This window comes from Cyprinus carpio, chromosome A10 (genome assembly GCF_018340385.1).
Source record: "Cyprinus carpio isolate SPL01 chromosome A10, ASM1834038v1, whole genome shotgun sequence".
Classification (NCBI taxonomy): domain Eukaryota; kingdom Metazoa; phylum Chordata; class Actinopteri; order Cypriniformes; family Cyprinidae; genus Cyprinus; species Cyprinus carpio.
In genome coordinates, this window is record NC_056581.1 from 3,354,482 (window position 1) to 3,369,646 (window position 15,165).

A 15,165-nucleotide genomic window follows, 5' to 3' on the forward strand; every position below is an offset into this window, starting at 1 on the left:
GCAAATAACAAAAAAAATATATAATTATGCAAATTATTTCCATATCAGGTGACGGAAAAAAATATTGAAACAATAATTAAATATAAATGTCTGTCATTTAGAAGGGGTGGAAACTATTAGCTATTAAATTATATAATGGCATATAACCATGTAATAAACACAATCAAGTCAAAGCGCATTAAAGTGCATTTTTAAGATATTAAAAAAATATATATTCTCCAAATATTTCAGAATATGCATAATCTAAATCACAATCAGGGATGCTAACAACTTGAAAACACCAACTCAACATTTAAAGAGTGCATTTCCTCAATCTTGTACATTCTGTGTCTGAGAACATGCGTGGCTATTGCAACATAGTATATGACAATATTATTATTGTCATTATGGCTAATTTTTAATCATGATCAATTATTCAATTATGTAATAGATTCAATAAATTTGTTTATATCATTGGATCAATGCATGTTTTTACATGCTTTTGCGTATATCAGTTAATGGCCACCTTACCTTCTATCTGTATTGGCTTCAGTTAAGTTACTATGACTGATTTTTAAGATTAGTTGGCCTTGGCAGCTTGACCGTGAATTTAATCAATTTAATAGTTTAGGTCACAAAGTAAACAACAATGCTTAAACATCAGAAATAATGAATTTTATTAACATGATAAAACTTACACTGTCATCGAGAGGATGATTAAACGTGTTCATGAAGAGGTTTATTTTTGCGGAAAGATGCAAAAAATTCACTGAGGATAAGAAGATGGCGTTCCCTTTCCCTCTATGGGTTAAAAACAATAAACCGCTTGCCATCTTCATTATTAGTAGACAGAAATGAATGTCGTTTTCAATAAAGAGTTTGCAGATATCTCCCACACACAGTGAATATGATTCTTCTCAGATAGAAATGCTTTCCCACCCCTTTTTAAACGTCAGGAGTCACTCCAGACGGGCAGCTGCAGTCTCATCTCCTGGCTTTCCTTCTCTTTCACAGTTTTTTGCTCTCCTCTCGTCTCCTCTTGTTGACGGGGTTTGCGTGGATCATAGATCTCAAACGTGTCTCCGTCCTGCATATTGGCATCTTTTTACCTTTCTGTTTTGTTCATCAAAGTTCAGAACATGGGCCATCCTAAATCACAAGGGGAAACAGAGCTCAGTTCTAAAAAACAGCAAAGCGCAGCTCACGGGCCACTAAATCATCAAAATCAGTGTTACAAGGGCTGGGAATTTCCCGGCGGAACAGATCAGATCAGAGCAGACTTCCGACTCGGATGAGTCCACAAACAATCTGTTTTTAAAGCATCTTTAAAGAAATAACTCATCCAAAAATGAAAAATGTGTCATGTACTCCCAACTGTGAGTGGTGCCTAAACTAAACTAAACTAAACTAAGCTAAACTAAACTAAAATAAAATATAAAAAATATTAATAAAAAAGTTAATATTTTAATGATAAGATGAATTAATAAATAGTATAAAATATATAATAATTTATTAGCAGTAGTAGTGGTAGTTATTGTTGTTGATATACTTATTTTTATTATAGTTTTGTACAATAACAATTATTATTATTATTAATGGGTTTGGAATGACATTAGGTTGAGTAAATGATGACAGAATTTTAATTTCTGGACTAACTATCCCTTTAACTTTAATATAGCATTGGCGGCACATCTTTTGTCACAATCGAATTCATGCATGACGTGTGATTGAGCTGACCAATGACTGATTGATTGGTTTGGCAAAAAAAAACGTTTCAAATTTGCACAGACATGCAATTGCCTTTCAACAGATTAACTGACTGAATATCTCATTACATAATTTGAGCACACTATTCAGCACAGCAGCAAACCAGTCAGATTGGTACTTGCAATTTTCTATATGTATGCGACTATGGGTAGGGTTAACTGAAGGACTGATCTTCAGCGTTGCCCCATGCAGATGGTCTCAATAATACAGCACAGATGCTCATCTACATTGTATTTGTTCAGTAATGCTCTCCTTCTCTCTCTCTCCTCACGGCAGCGCTGTAGGTGATTGGCAGGAAGAATAACATTCCACGGAGCATTCCTGAGTGCCAGCATCAGAAAGAAGAGCTCACAGCTGGCTAAAGTCGCTTACTGAGGACTCCTGAAGACTGCAGCTCAATCCAAGACAGAGTTTACACTACGCCAACAGGACACAGAACTACAGTTTTCTGAGTAGTTCTACTAAGGCTTCTATGATTTCAGAGTCCACACAAAGATCTTTAAAGATAAATTACTCCAATGTTGTTCCAAAACCCATCCATTTTTTTTTCTTCTTCTTTGTATTCGCAAATCACAGTCCTGAATCATTCTTTAAAATATCGTCTTTCATGTTCTACAGAAGAAGTTAGTCATACAAGTTTGGAATGATGTGAGTAAATGATGAATGGATTTTCATTCTGTTTGAGGTCATATTTGCGGCACTGTTTTTGGAGTAAGCCTAGGATGAGGTGCATATCCACATATCACACCTCTGCTCTGCTGACCTGCATTTCATACTGAGATGATGGCTACAGAGGAACTGTCTGAATCAAGACATGAAGAGAACCTCTAAGAAACGTCAGGAAGGGTGAAACAGGTCATTGTTATACATCACGGACACGGCTGGATGGCTCTCTGGGGTCTAATCTAAACCAAAGAAAGATGCTAAAGGAACTGACATTCCACACCTGTTGGAGCTATTCTGGTGAAGGTCAGAATTTCTGGAACGACTCTATTCTTCACAAATCCAAATCTGCGGTGCAGGTCACATACTAAACACACTCGCCTCCAAAGCCCAGGGCTGGTTTGAAAGAACAATACGTGACGGGACGTTTCAATAATTCAACGACTCCCAGCTGTCATTCAATACGGTGCAAGTTTTGGTGGTTTCGCAGAAGTGTGACAGGAAGTAACTGTAGGAGCTGAAGGCAGATTTTTAAATTGAGCTGGTTGTCCGAGTCAAGACGAATGCATGAAGGAACCGAGAATGGAAGCGGGCTTCTCTCTAAAATTATGAGTCCTCTCGTTGGTAAGTAATCCGCCACGCTGCTATTTCTGAGCCATCACAGAACCCCTGGATTCAGCCAAAGAGACGCATAAAGAGTCTGCGAGTGCGTGCGCGAGCACATTTTTAAGTCTTCGGCTGAGTGTGTGTGTGTGTGCATGCTTGCATCCATTTGAAGTCCGTAGGAGATGTGACAGCTCATCTAGAATGTCATGGCTATACTCTGGCAGACCCGCAGGACTCCCGTTACGTAAAGCAGCCGGCTCTGATAATTTGTCTAGCAGTCTCAGTGATGACAGCCCACCGGAGTCCTCGCCTAGAGTTATTGCTTGCGCACAAATCCCACCATTTGATTGGGGCTCTTATCAGGGAGGGGCTCCCGCCATGATGCCGAGGCCCTCGGAAGCCTCTTCCTGAATTTATTTTTCTTTTGCTTTTGCAAAAGAGGGGGAAGTGGAAGCGGAGGCCTGGGGCTCCTGGGCGAAATGGGGTTTTTGTAGACACAGACACAGATGGAATAGTTTACAATCTGGCCCAGACTTGACTTCCAGTGTCTGACCTGTTGTAACCCATGTTCCATTCGTGGGGTGCAACAGGCGTTCAGAAAGTGGTGCAGACTTTCCCACTGCTGTTTTTTCCTAGCACTGGGGGCCTCCTGTCCCTCCTCCTCTCTCGGAGTCAGACCTAAAACGCCCCAGCATCGTGGGGGTCCTTAGACAGTAATGACAGTCCATCCTGAAGACAAGGAGTAACTGATAGGAAACACGTAGGAACCCGGGCTCAGACAGCACCCCCCCATCCCCTTTTGTGCTCACATGTGGTATTTGTTTGGAGTATTTGAGTGCATATATTTAGATAAAGACTCAAGGTCTTTGATGAAAAGTGAATACGAGAGAAAAACACACCATGTCCATTCATTTCCCTGTGGTGGTTTGCAGCGTGAAAAGGGAGGACGACGGTCTGACAGATCTTCGCTTTATCCTCAGCACGTCACTGCTGCGGCTGCTCGCACACCCTTTAATACTGATAATTAATCAATAGCGGAAAGACATTACTCTCCACAGAGGCATGCGCCCGACCGCATTCTTTACATTTGATTGTGATTTACAGTTTTCCTGCGAAAGCGCAAAATGATTGCAGCGGACGTCTACCAAACGGTTAAGTGAAGTTTCTGCCACATCCAACCCTCACAGTCACTTCAAACGCTTCCAATGGAAAACTACCCTAGGTTTTCAATGAACTGTATCAATGGATAGGGTATACGTTATTGTGGGACCCAAAACAGCAAACCGCTGAAACTATACGTTTTAACTGAGACCGAAAAAAACTAAACAGAATGATTTACCAGTCTGCTTCCCGTAATCCTCGGAAAAAACTAGAAGTGCTGTGTGATGCATTGGTCATGGCAGGGCGTTAGAAATGAAGCGTACTTATGAATCACAGTAATGTCCAATCACGTTGAGCGTTCATTAAATAGAAAAACACATATTTCAAACTGAAAGCCATAAATGTGGATGAGCAAAATCAGTTTTTAAGTACCTACCGCCATCTCAGAGGCCGTACTTACAAACACATGCATCTTCATCACATGTGCTAGGAAAATTATGGAGAAAACAGAATCAAACTGAAACATTTCTAATTGATATTCTATTTGTGTACCTAAGCGCACAATCATGGCCATAACTTTGTCCCTCGCAAAGCGCATTAAGATTGATGCTCCCTGGAGCCTTATTCATTTCACAGCATCATAAATGTTATCCTGGCCAGAGAACTCAGCTGTCAATAACACCCTCGGCCCGACATGGAAACGGTTCCCTCAGATCAGGACCAAAAAAATATAAAAAAAAATCTAGAGGATGCCAAAAAGAAAATCTAAGCTGTGTTTAGTCTTCATATTTAACAGAGTGCAAAAATAAATCCGAACAGACTTAATATTTGCTCAGTGAGTGGTGTGTGTGATTTAGTGATCTAGCACCGCTGTGACATGGTAATTATTTAATTTCTGTCTTCAAAATCTTGTAGTATGCTGTTGGATTGGAATGTCTCCAGTGACATACAGACAGATGAAACATACAACAACGTCTGGACACAACGCCTAGTAGTGAGCGATGTTGCGAAAACAATCAGTAGGGAAAAGTGGGGTAAGATGTGCCGCTTTTACTAATACTATTTAATATGACTTCTCAATAAAAAGTTGTAAAACTTGCCCTGCGTTGGGGTAAACATGTAAAGGAATAAACTGAAGCATTGGGAAAAATGTAAGTGATTTACAATCCAAATAAAAATATGAACATCAGCAATAACAAACAATCCCATTCTCAAGTACCATTTTTCTGCACATTATCTGCATTTTCATAAACTTTCCAGAAAAAAGGTTTAACATTCTCAATATTTTAATGCAGTATTAAAAAAAATAGTAGTCGCTGGCACGGGTACCATTTAGGAAAAATGTTTTAATAATTAATGACTAAAAATATAGCCTAAAAAATTACATGATTCAAGCACTGAACATTCACACATCATATATATTTTGGGCCCAGGAAAAGTTTGCAACGACAAAATTAATTTTAGCTGTCATGTCACAAGCAGCTGGATGTGATGGAATTTTTTTAAATATATAGTTGCATGTAAAAAAAATTAGGTTTTCTGGATTAAGAGGTGCGACACACCCCACTCTTCAAGTCAAACTAGGACATGTCTGACAGAATAGACAGTAGACATTCATTTTCAAATTCAGCAATCTGAGGAGACATGGGCGACCGGTAGTGATGCAGGCAGTTAGTTCTGGTTTGGTGTTGGTCTAGCTAGATCCTGTTGACCATCAAAACTTGACAGACCGAAACTAGCGAGTTGACCAGCTCGCTAGTTATGCTGATTAAAAAGCCTGGTATGGACACCAGCATGCCTATATCCAAAACATATGCTGGTGTATGGAAAATTCCAACAATGGTTTATCACCCGGTGCTGGTTCTGGTGACACTCGTAATGAGCATCTGTTAAAAAAGACAGCACGCGTCTGACTGCAGGTTGACGTGCCTTGTCTGGCGTACGGTGGGTGTGACACGTTCCATCCTGCTGGAGCAGTTATTTACTCAGTTAAGTCAGCTGAGAAAACTACTTCTCCACAAGTGGCTATTGCAGCGCAGCAAAAACAAACACTGCATACTGTTCTAATGGTGTCAGCGCGCTGCAGAGCCAAGCGCATTACTTGGCTGGAGAGCGAGGTGGCTCAGGCTCACTTAGGCAAGCAGCTGTGCCTGATGTGGAGAATGGTATGAACGTTTCGCTATGTCAGTCCAAATAAATAGCTCTGCTACCATAATGCGAAACAGTAGCTGTGCATTGGGACAACCAATGAGGCACGGGTTTTTGAGAATGCATTTGATCACAGACAACTGCAAGTCCATTAGTGCATTAAACCTCTGTAGGAATGGAGAAGCAAGTAAAAGCAACTCACCAGCCCTTATCGTCATCCTCGCCAAGTTCCTCGACGTCTTCCATGGGAACGCTAGGAGACTCCGAAATCGCAGATGATAGTTTGGATTTGAAGCGTTCCAAAAGAGCGAGTGTCTTTAAATGCAAAAGACAGTGTGCTATTTTGACTTGGGGTATTTTTAAATAATAATAAAAAAAAGGCTCTGCGCTTAGACACAATTACCTGAGACTCTCGGCCAGAGCCTTTCTTCAGTTTCTGCTTCCTTTTGTCTTCATACTTCTTCCTGCTCTCCAGGTACTCGGTCACCGCCTCACTGATCGGCTTACTGTCACCTTTGAGAGAAAGAAGAGCAATTACAATCTACATAGATAAGATAGTTATTACTATGAACATAACTATGAAATACATAAAGTTTTTACTGCTATAAACTTAGATGAAGATGACAGCTCCTGTGGGCCGCTTCCTTCCAAGAATAATCATATCGCCAATGCCAAAATTTAGGTCCTTAGACCCTCACCAGTGCAAATGCTAAAACTGATGACTTTTGCAATCCAAATGAGTTTCTGTGCCAAAAAGTGATGGATTTTATTAAAATTATTAGGAAACACAAGTGATATACAGAAATATACAGTCATGGCCAAAAATGATTGGACAACCTTGGTAAAATATGATCAAAGAAGGCTGTGAAAGTAATCTGCATTGTTAATCCTTTGATCTTTATTTAACCAAACTCACACAATCTAACCTTTTTCATTGGATACCTACGAATTTAAAATCGGGAAAGGAAATATCATATGGACATAAATGTTTTTCTCAAATAACTGTTGGAACACAATTATTGGACCCTAGAAATTCTTATGAGTAAAATATCGCTGAGTATATTTTCCTATTCCTATTCACAATTGTAAGCACTCCAGGTGATGAATATGAAATTATCCAGCCATGGCTTCTGTTTCACAAGAAATAGAAATCAGGAGGGAAAACAAAGCCCAAATCCCCCTTAATCATCCATTACAATTGGAGGGAAAAAACCAAAGAATATTAATCTTCTGAGTGTGCAGCAAAAAGAGTATTGCGCTTCACAAATTAGTGAACTGTCTTAAAAAAAGAAGGATCAGAGCAGTGAGATTCCCATTTCCACCATCACGGGCCAATAATAAAGAATTTCCAATCAACAGAAAATCGTTACAAAACTGCTTGGAAAGAGGGACGTGTGTATTAATCGTCCTAATGTGCGGTGAGAACGGAGAGTTGAGTTAGACTAAAAGACTCTACACGGACCCACCAGCTAGAGAAATGCAGAAAAATAGTATCGGGGTCAGAAGGAAAACACCTAACAAAACAGAAAATTGTCAAACAGCACCTAATCCCCACATTTTGATGGGGAGGGGTTCAAAGAAAAAAATTCTCTCGCTCATCCAAAATAAAACACCAGCATATTCAGTATATAAGGACACGACTGGAATTTCAAACGGGACTGGGCTATATGATCAGAGAAACTAAAAAATTATCTTTTGCGCAGCAAACACTCAAGATGGCTTTGGTTGAACACAGGATAAAGTACCTAGAACCCCATGTTGTACAATGAAATATACGGCTATTGGATTTTTGCTGTTCGTGGGCCTTATTTCTGCTTGAGACCGTCCTGGGACATCTGTGTTTAGATGCAGTGGCCATCATGGATTCTACAAAAATACCAAACAGATTAAAAAATCAGGTAAGTGACTGGACTCTATTAAAAATCTATAATGGGCCACTGTTTGGATAGCTACAATCCGCAAACTACTTCCAAACAGCAGAACCTCACAAAACAACACAAAAAATGGTACACTGCGGACAAAACCAAGATTCTGCTATAGCAATTCCAGTCCTATGAACCTGAAAACCTACGAGAAAATTGAGAGGGATGGAACGGACAGAGAAGACCCACCAAACATGGAGCTGGAAAATCTACGGCTAGGGTCTGGATAGCTTCTGGATTGAAGGATCATGGTCTCATGTCCGGTGTTCTCTCGCCTCATCCGGTCATTATAGGAGGGACAATTAGAAGCTGTTAGACTGGCCAATAAAGGTCTTCTTCAAAAAAGTGGATTGACATTAACCAAGGGGTAGCCCGTACTTGTGGCCAATGTGTATTAGAGAAACAACATGTATTTCATGACTGATATTTCTCCCCATTTTTAAATTCTTATTATCCCCGACAAGGTTTGATTTTTGAGATTTTTTTAAATAACACGATCAACACGGATTAACAATGCCGCTTAATTTCAACAGCCTTCTTTGATCATATTTACCAAGGATGCCAATATTTTTGGCCATGTCCATGTTATCACTGACACCCGGGCTTTAACACAAACTGCATATGGGAAACACATCAAAATGTTTGTTTATGTGTAACACTGAGGACTCTCCCATTTTCAAAATACATTACACGCGGTAACACTACCACAAATGAAGAAACAACACTAGACATATTGAGAAAAATGCAAACTGTCCGCATGTAATCATCTTAAGGAGAATAAAACAGTTATGTCATGTCATTTCTGATATTATAACAGTCTTGGCACCTTTGACAGCGTTAAATGTGGCACAACATGCCTATTCCATTTTTCCATTCAAAGTGAAATGTCAATCAGACAATATGACAATTAAGCAATATGTCACAAGATATGATTGTCGTGTGACAGTGGTTTCACCCAGAGACCAATGGGGTTTTGGCCACTACTTTGTGAAAGACATTTATAAAACAAGATAGGCAATGGTCAACTTACATAGTTACATTAATGAAAATAATTGGAAAAGTAATATAAATAACAACTAATTTGCAAAATAATATAGTTCATAGAACCCAACCTGTTCACAGTTTTCAACTAAAAAGGGCCTCTTTGCTCTTTAAAAAACACATTCATCCAGAATTTACAACTACTGTGCACAAGTCTTTAGGACCTTAGTATTTTTTCACCGAACCCAACAAAAACAAATGCGTTTTTTTTTTTTTAACGCAGTTAGTTTAGCTTTTGCCGTATTCTTGTATCAGTAGGACATATCCAGTTTCCCTTTCTCACCCATTCTTGTGCCATCATTGTCCTATTCCAGCGCGGAGTTGTGTTATGGCACAAGGCGATGTTGACAAAGCCCGTGATCTCTGCTAATTCAATCGCCAGTCTGTCTGAGATTACTATGAACAAACTGAGGACGGCACCTTAAATCCAGTAAGAAAAACTGTGGCGACGTCTAACAGCTGCTTCACGCAACCTGCCCAGGCTACAGACTGTGAAAAGCTTTAGGCACTTGTTTAAAAAAACTGTACGTAGTGAGGCATATGCTTTCATAAAATAATGTTCAAAATTAGATTTTCTCAATTAACTTCTATTATACTAAACTCAAAGCAACATTTTGCTATGAACCACACTTTGCATTTAAAACAGCTTTTTGTCCGAGGTACACTTACAGTTTTTTTCAGGTACCTTTGCAGTCCTCAGTTTGTTCTGTTTGTTCAGTAATCTACAGACAAGACACTGGATGATGATCAGATCAGATCTCTTGTGTGCAGCACTGGCGTGCGTCCTCAACCTCACTGCCTTATTACAATTAGTTGGCAAAATAAATGAAAAACTGATATTTCCCTACTGACACACTACCAGCAAAAGATTTAAAACTTCTTTTTTTGTTTTTTGGTGGAAAATTACTAATGGCCTAAGACTTTTGCACAGTAATGTATGTAAAGCTAGTTTTCTTTATAGTGGGAGACGTGGGGGAAAGATGTGTGAGGGTGAAATATTTAATAAATATTCACTAATAAATATTCAGAAAGGCCAATCATATACATTTTCCTGTAAGTGCATTTTAATGCAAGTTTATTTGATATTTCATCCACATTTTTCTATACATGGCAGGTAAAATCAATATTATGTTAAAGCAAAAAATATCCAAATTAGCAAATGCCAATGTATAAATCAACATAAAAAATGCTTTTGGCTAAATATAAAAGAAAATACTTTTCTTTAAAATTTTCCTTTTTTGCTTTTAAAAATTGTAGCTGAATATTTGAATGGTTAGCTAAATATTAGATATTTTCCGGCTGGTTTAAAGAAAAAACAAAGACTATGGACCTGAGTAATGGAATGTTTAAACTCTTACCATGTTTAAAGAAATGACAACAAACCTGGGACAAAACAGCTCATCATGTGATGTACGACCCAATGCTGAAACATAGTATTTTTTATCATGAAATGAGCTTCCGTGCAAAAACCCTGAACCCTGCAAGAGGATATAATGGTAGCATATACAATTCTCTCCTAATCATTTTGCAACCAATTTGAAAGGTGCCTAAATATAAAGGGTATTCTACAAATCCCATGCTTAGAATTGCAGGAATTGGAAAAGTCAATAACATCAAGGCTGGACTGTTGACATGGTGTCCTATCAGGCATAATGTGCACTGCAAATTCCCCAGCTCAGACGTCAACAGATCACCCGGCAGCGTACAGAGCCTCTTTCGACCCACACCTGCCCTCATGGCAACTATGACTGAAGAATCTCCACAACAAGCCTCAAGAGGAACAAAACTGCATCAGGTATACGGAGCCTCCATGCATTTGGGTGATTTATTTCATGTTAGTGCTGTCATGTAACAAAAAATCTTTTCCCCTCACAAATGGAACACTTTGTTTATTTTCGTATTTATGGGTGCATTGAAAACCGCATGGAGAGGCTGGAAAATGTGTTTTTCAGCACACGAGAGCGTGCCATCCATTCGTCTGAGAGCCACTGACTGTGTTTGAAAATGTTTAGTCTGTGGCATGAGGCTAATAGAACACTAGAAAGACAGAAAGAAAGTACCTGAGCCAAAGACTATTAAACAACATTGACTTGTTAGAAAACAGAACACTTTACATCTTTTCAAATCTATAAAACAAGGGATGTGAATATGAGCTGGAAAGCATGTTTATCAATGGCTGCTGTCCAGACAGTGAAAGATAAAGCTTTGATAGGACTGAAATAAAACATGTGTATTAAAACAAAGTACAAGAACTTCTACATTCTTTGAGTAGTTTGTAGATGCTGTGCATAAATTGCAATAAATTCATAAATGAATATTGCTGCAACAGGTTGAATGTTCTTTTAAAGGACTATTATATTATATTATATTATATTATATTATTATTATATTATATTATATTATATTATTATATATTATAAAAACACTATCATCCGTTTAGTCTGTCAGTCATACAAGCTCTTAAGTTAGACAAAACCTGAGGTTACTGACGAGCGTGTTAATAACTGCAATCATCAGAAGTAGTTGAATAATTTTAAATAATTGTTTAGATTAGAACCAAATTATTGTTAGTTGTGATTGATGTTTCATTTGACTTTAGGTGAGACCCTCTTTATCATGACATAAGAACCTGATAAAAAACATTAGTGTCATGACATGGCTCTAAAGCCATGACAAAAATAGAAGGACGCAGTTTTAACCCACAAAAATGAACTTTATTAACTAAACAAAAACACCAATACAACAACTAACATAACCACTAATACAACAGTGTCGTGTGAGAATCAGTAACAGCCAGTAGAATGAGGTGCATGTTTGGATGAATGGACCGTATACTGTTGCGTGTTGCATGAACAAAAAAATAGTGCACGGGAGAGAAGGGCCTCTCCCCCCTAACAAAGAATGGTAGGTTTTATAAAGGCATGAAACACACCTGGGCCCAGGTGTCCCCAATCTTGCTGAAAAATGATAGCCACGCCCCCTTCAACAGAGAACATACCAGACACAAGGCGTCAGGAAAATCAGGCCGACAGGCCCTGACCAAGAGCCCATCCACCCCCCCCCCCCCTCTAAGAACGGGGTCCCAAATGGAATCCCGTCATCAACATATACTAGTAACTCAATTCATAATCTCGTTAAGAAAAATAAAAGAAAAAAAAAATATATGAAGGGTGATTATTAAACAAAGCTACATAAATCAACAAACCTTCTCTTACTTGACCGTAATCAGTCCCCAGTTCCACAAGTTCACCACCCCCTTTACCACTTCCCCCCCCCTTAGCTCAGCAACCCGTGCACCTAGGAAGCAAATTGAGAATTTGGGGAAAAAAAAAAAAACAGGAGGGGAGCCTTAAGCCCGTAGTTTTAAACCTGTGGGTCTCCTAGACAACGCGTCCTGCCCACCACGTTGTCAGTCCCCTTAATGTAACGGACATCCAGGCAATACGATAAGCAGGAACAGGGACTCCACCCTATTAATCTCTGTTCGGACACTGTAACGAATTAAGAAAATTAAAGGATTGTGGTCGGTGAAGACCACAACCGGAGCACTACCACCAACATCAAACCTCATAAATGTATTAATGCCAATTATCCGAGACATGGGTTTCCTTCTCAACTGTTGGAGTAATACAACTGACAAGAGTTGAACTTTCATGAGAAGAACTCACAGGCTTGTCCAATACCCCGGTCACCTCCTGCCATCAAAACACCCCCAGCACCGACCTGACTGGCATCCACATACAACTTAAAGGATGATCAAAAATGTGGCGCCGCCAAGACAGGAGCAGTACAAAGGAGTGTTTTAACTGCCAAAAAGGCGATTTGACACACAGGAGACCAAATTCGGTGAGAGGTGTCACAAACGTAGAGAAGTTCCTACAGAAGCTTTTGTAGTAGCCCAGGCAAGGCCAGGGAAACGGCATTAGCTCTTTTTTTAGTAGTTGTGCGCTGGAAAACAGCTCAATCGCTTCAACCTTTGCACTAACAAGGACGCACATGCCCCTTGTCCCAACAACTCGACCAAGGTAGGTAGGCCTCGCCTCTGCCAAACGAATAAAAAGCTCCCTAATACGCTTAAGATGAACATCCCAGATATCTGAATATAGTACTACATCATCCAAGTACACCACACAGCCCTGCATATCCCCAATAAAATGATTCATGAGACGTTGGAACGTGGCAGGCGCATTCCGAAGCCCAAATGGGCCATCACAGAATAATGAATACAAGCCTTTGGTGTAACAAAAGCAGCAATCTCACGTGCACGATTGGGACAAAGGGGAACTTGCCAGTCTCCTTTCAGTAAATCAAGTTTTACTCACAAATTTTGCAGAGCCCATTTTGGTCAATGCAGTCATCCATTGCTTGGAAGTGGAAAGAATCTGGCTTCGTGACAGCATTTACTTTGCGAAAGTCCGACCAAAAGCGCAAAGTACCATCTGACTTGGGAAACAAGCAAACACGGAGAAGCCCAACTGGAAGAGCTGGGTTCTGCTATACCATTTTCCAACATGTATGTAACTTCAGCATCTAAACATTTAAGTCTTTCAGCCCTTCACACGATATAGAACCTTTGTCTATTGGCTTTTGCATCTCCAATGTTCAAATATCGTGTTCAAACCAGAGGTTTACGACCCGAGTGTCAGAAAAGAGACATGGAAAACCTCCGTATAAGATCTGCCAACTCTGTTGAACTCGGCGCAGACAAAATGAGCCAACAACTTTTCCATAGTAGCTAGGGCCTCAGAGTTATTAAAACGCCCAACCCACAAATTGTTGCTGCGCCTGGCATACGCAGGCAGAATCCTGTTCCCCAGGAATAGAATCCCCCAACCGTGATCTCAGACAACACATCTTCTGACCTAGAACCGCGTCCACACTTGAGGGGGCGCAACACAACGATGGCTGGGGCATGCCGGGAATAATAGGGTTTTTAAAAAAATTCACTGACAAAGCTGGTGTGCTCTTCCTGCGATCCGCGGTGTCGTCGCAATCACATAATTTTGCTCCGTCACTTGTTTCACCAACCATATAAGGTCCTGCAAATTTGGCTTGGAATGGCGACTGGAATAATAGGGAACAAAGCAAGCACCTGGTCACCTGGATTAAAAACTCTCTGCTCTGTATTCCCTATAATACCAGGACTTCATTTTCACCTGTGTTGAAGTCAACTTCGCTTTAGCCAGGTTGCCTGCAGTATACAGACGATGGCGAAAAAACCATTCACAAAGTCAATTAGTTCTTAGGAAGCCTCTGTCCTCCCTCCAATGGTCGGCCAGTGCAGCCAATGGACGCACGAACAGTGTGGGAAAATACAAGTTTCATTTTTTTTGGGCTAAACCCAAGGCTTTCTGCGTTACCTCTCTGGCCGACAACATTAACCATGGTAATCCCTCTTCCCATTCCCTACCCAACTCAGTGCAGTATGAACGGAGAAGTGATTTCAATGACTGGTGAAAGCGTTCCAACGCCCCCTCACTCTGTGCATGATAGGCCGAGGCTTGATTGTGTTGAACTCGAAGTTGTTTTAAAACTTGCGCAAACACATGAGAACAGAAATTTGACCCTCGGTCAGATTGAACTATTTTTGGAATACCAAAAATTGAAATAAACTGAGAAAGAGCACAAACTACTGACCTGGCTGAAATAGTGCGCAACGGATATGCGGCTGGATAGCGGGTGCTCTGACACATAACCGTTAATAAATAGACAGCGCCAGACATTGATCGCGGGTTTAAAGGCCAACACAGTCGATAATCAAATGCTCGAATGGCTGACTAACAGCAGGAATGGGGATACAGTGGGGCAGATTTCAAAACTTGGTTAGGCTTGTCTGTCAGCTGACACGTATGACACGTTTTAAATATATAAGGAAACATCTCTTTTTAAACAAGGCCAAAAAAAAAAATGTCTCAACAAACGATCATATGTCTTTTTT

The 15,165-nt window shown here is 40.0% G+C and overlaps 1 long non-coding RNA gene across 2 annotated transcripts in view; it reads right to left on the reverse strand.

The window, feature by feature from the left end:
• Positions 1–1,082: 1,082 nt before the first annotated feature.
• The window catches only part of LOC122146393, a 42,181-nt gene continuing 28,098 nt past the window's right edge, over positions 1,083–15,165 (reverse strand). The window contains exons 2-4 of one of the 2 annotated variants that reach the window (XR_006160953.1): positions 6,668–6,777; positions 6,467–6,579; positions 1,083–1,128 (exon numbers count right to left, since the gene is read on the reverse strand). This is a non-coding gene — a long non-coding RNA (uncharacterized LOC122146393). Of the gene's footprint in view, positions 1,129–6,275; positions 6,580–6,667; positions 6,778–15,165 lie in introns of those variants that run through there. The other variant, XR_006160954.1, reaches the window with a different exon arrangement.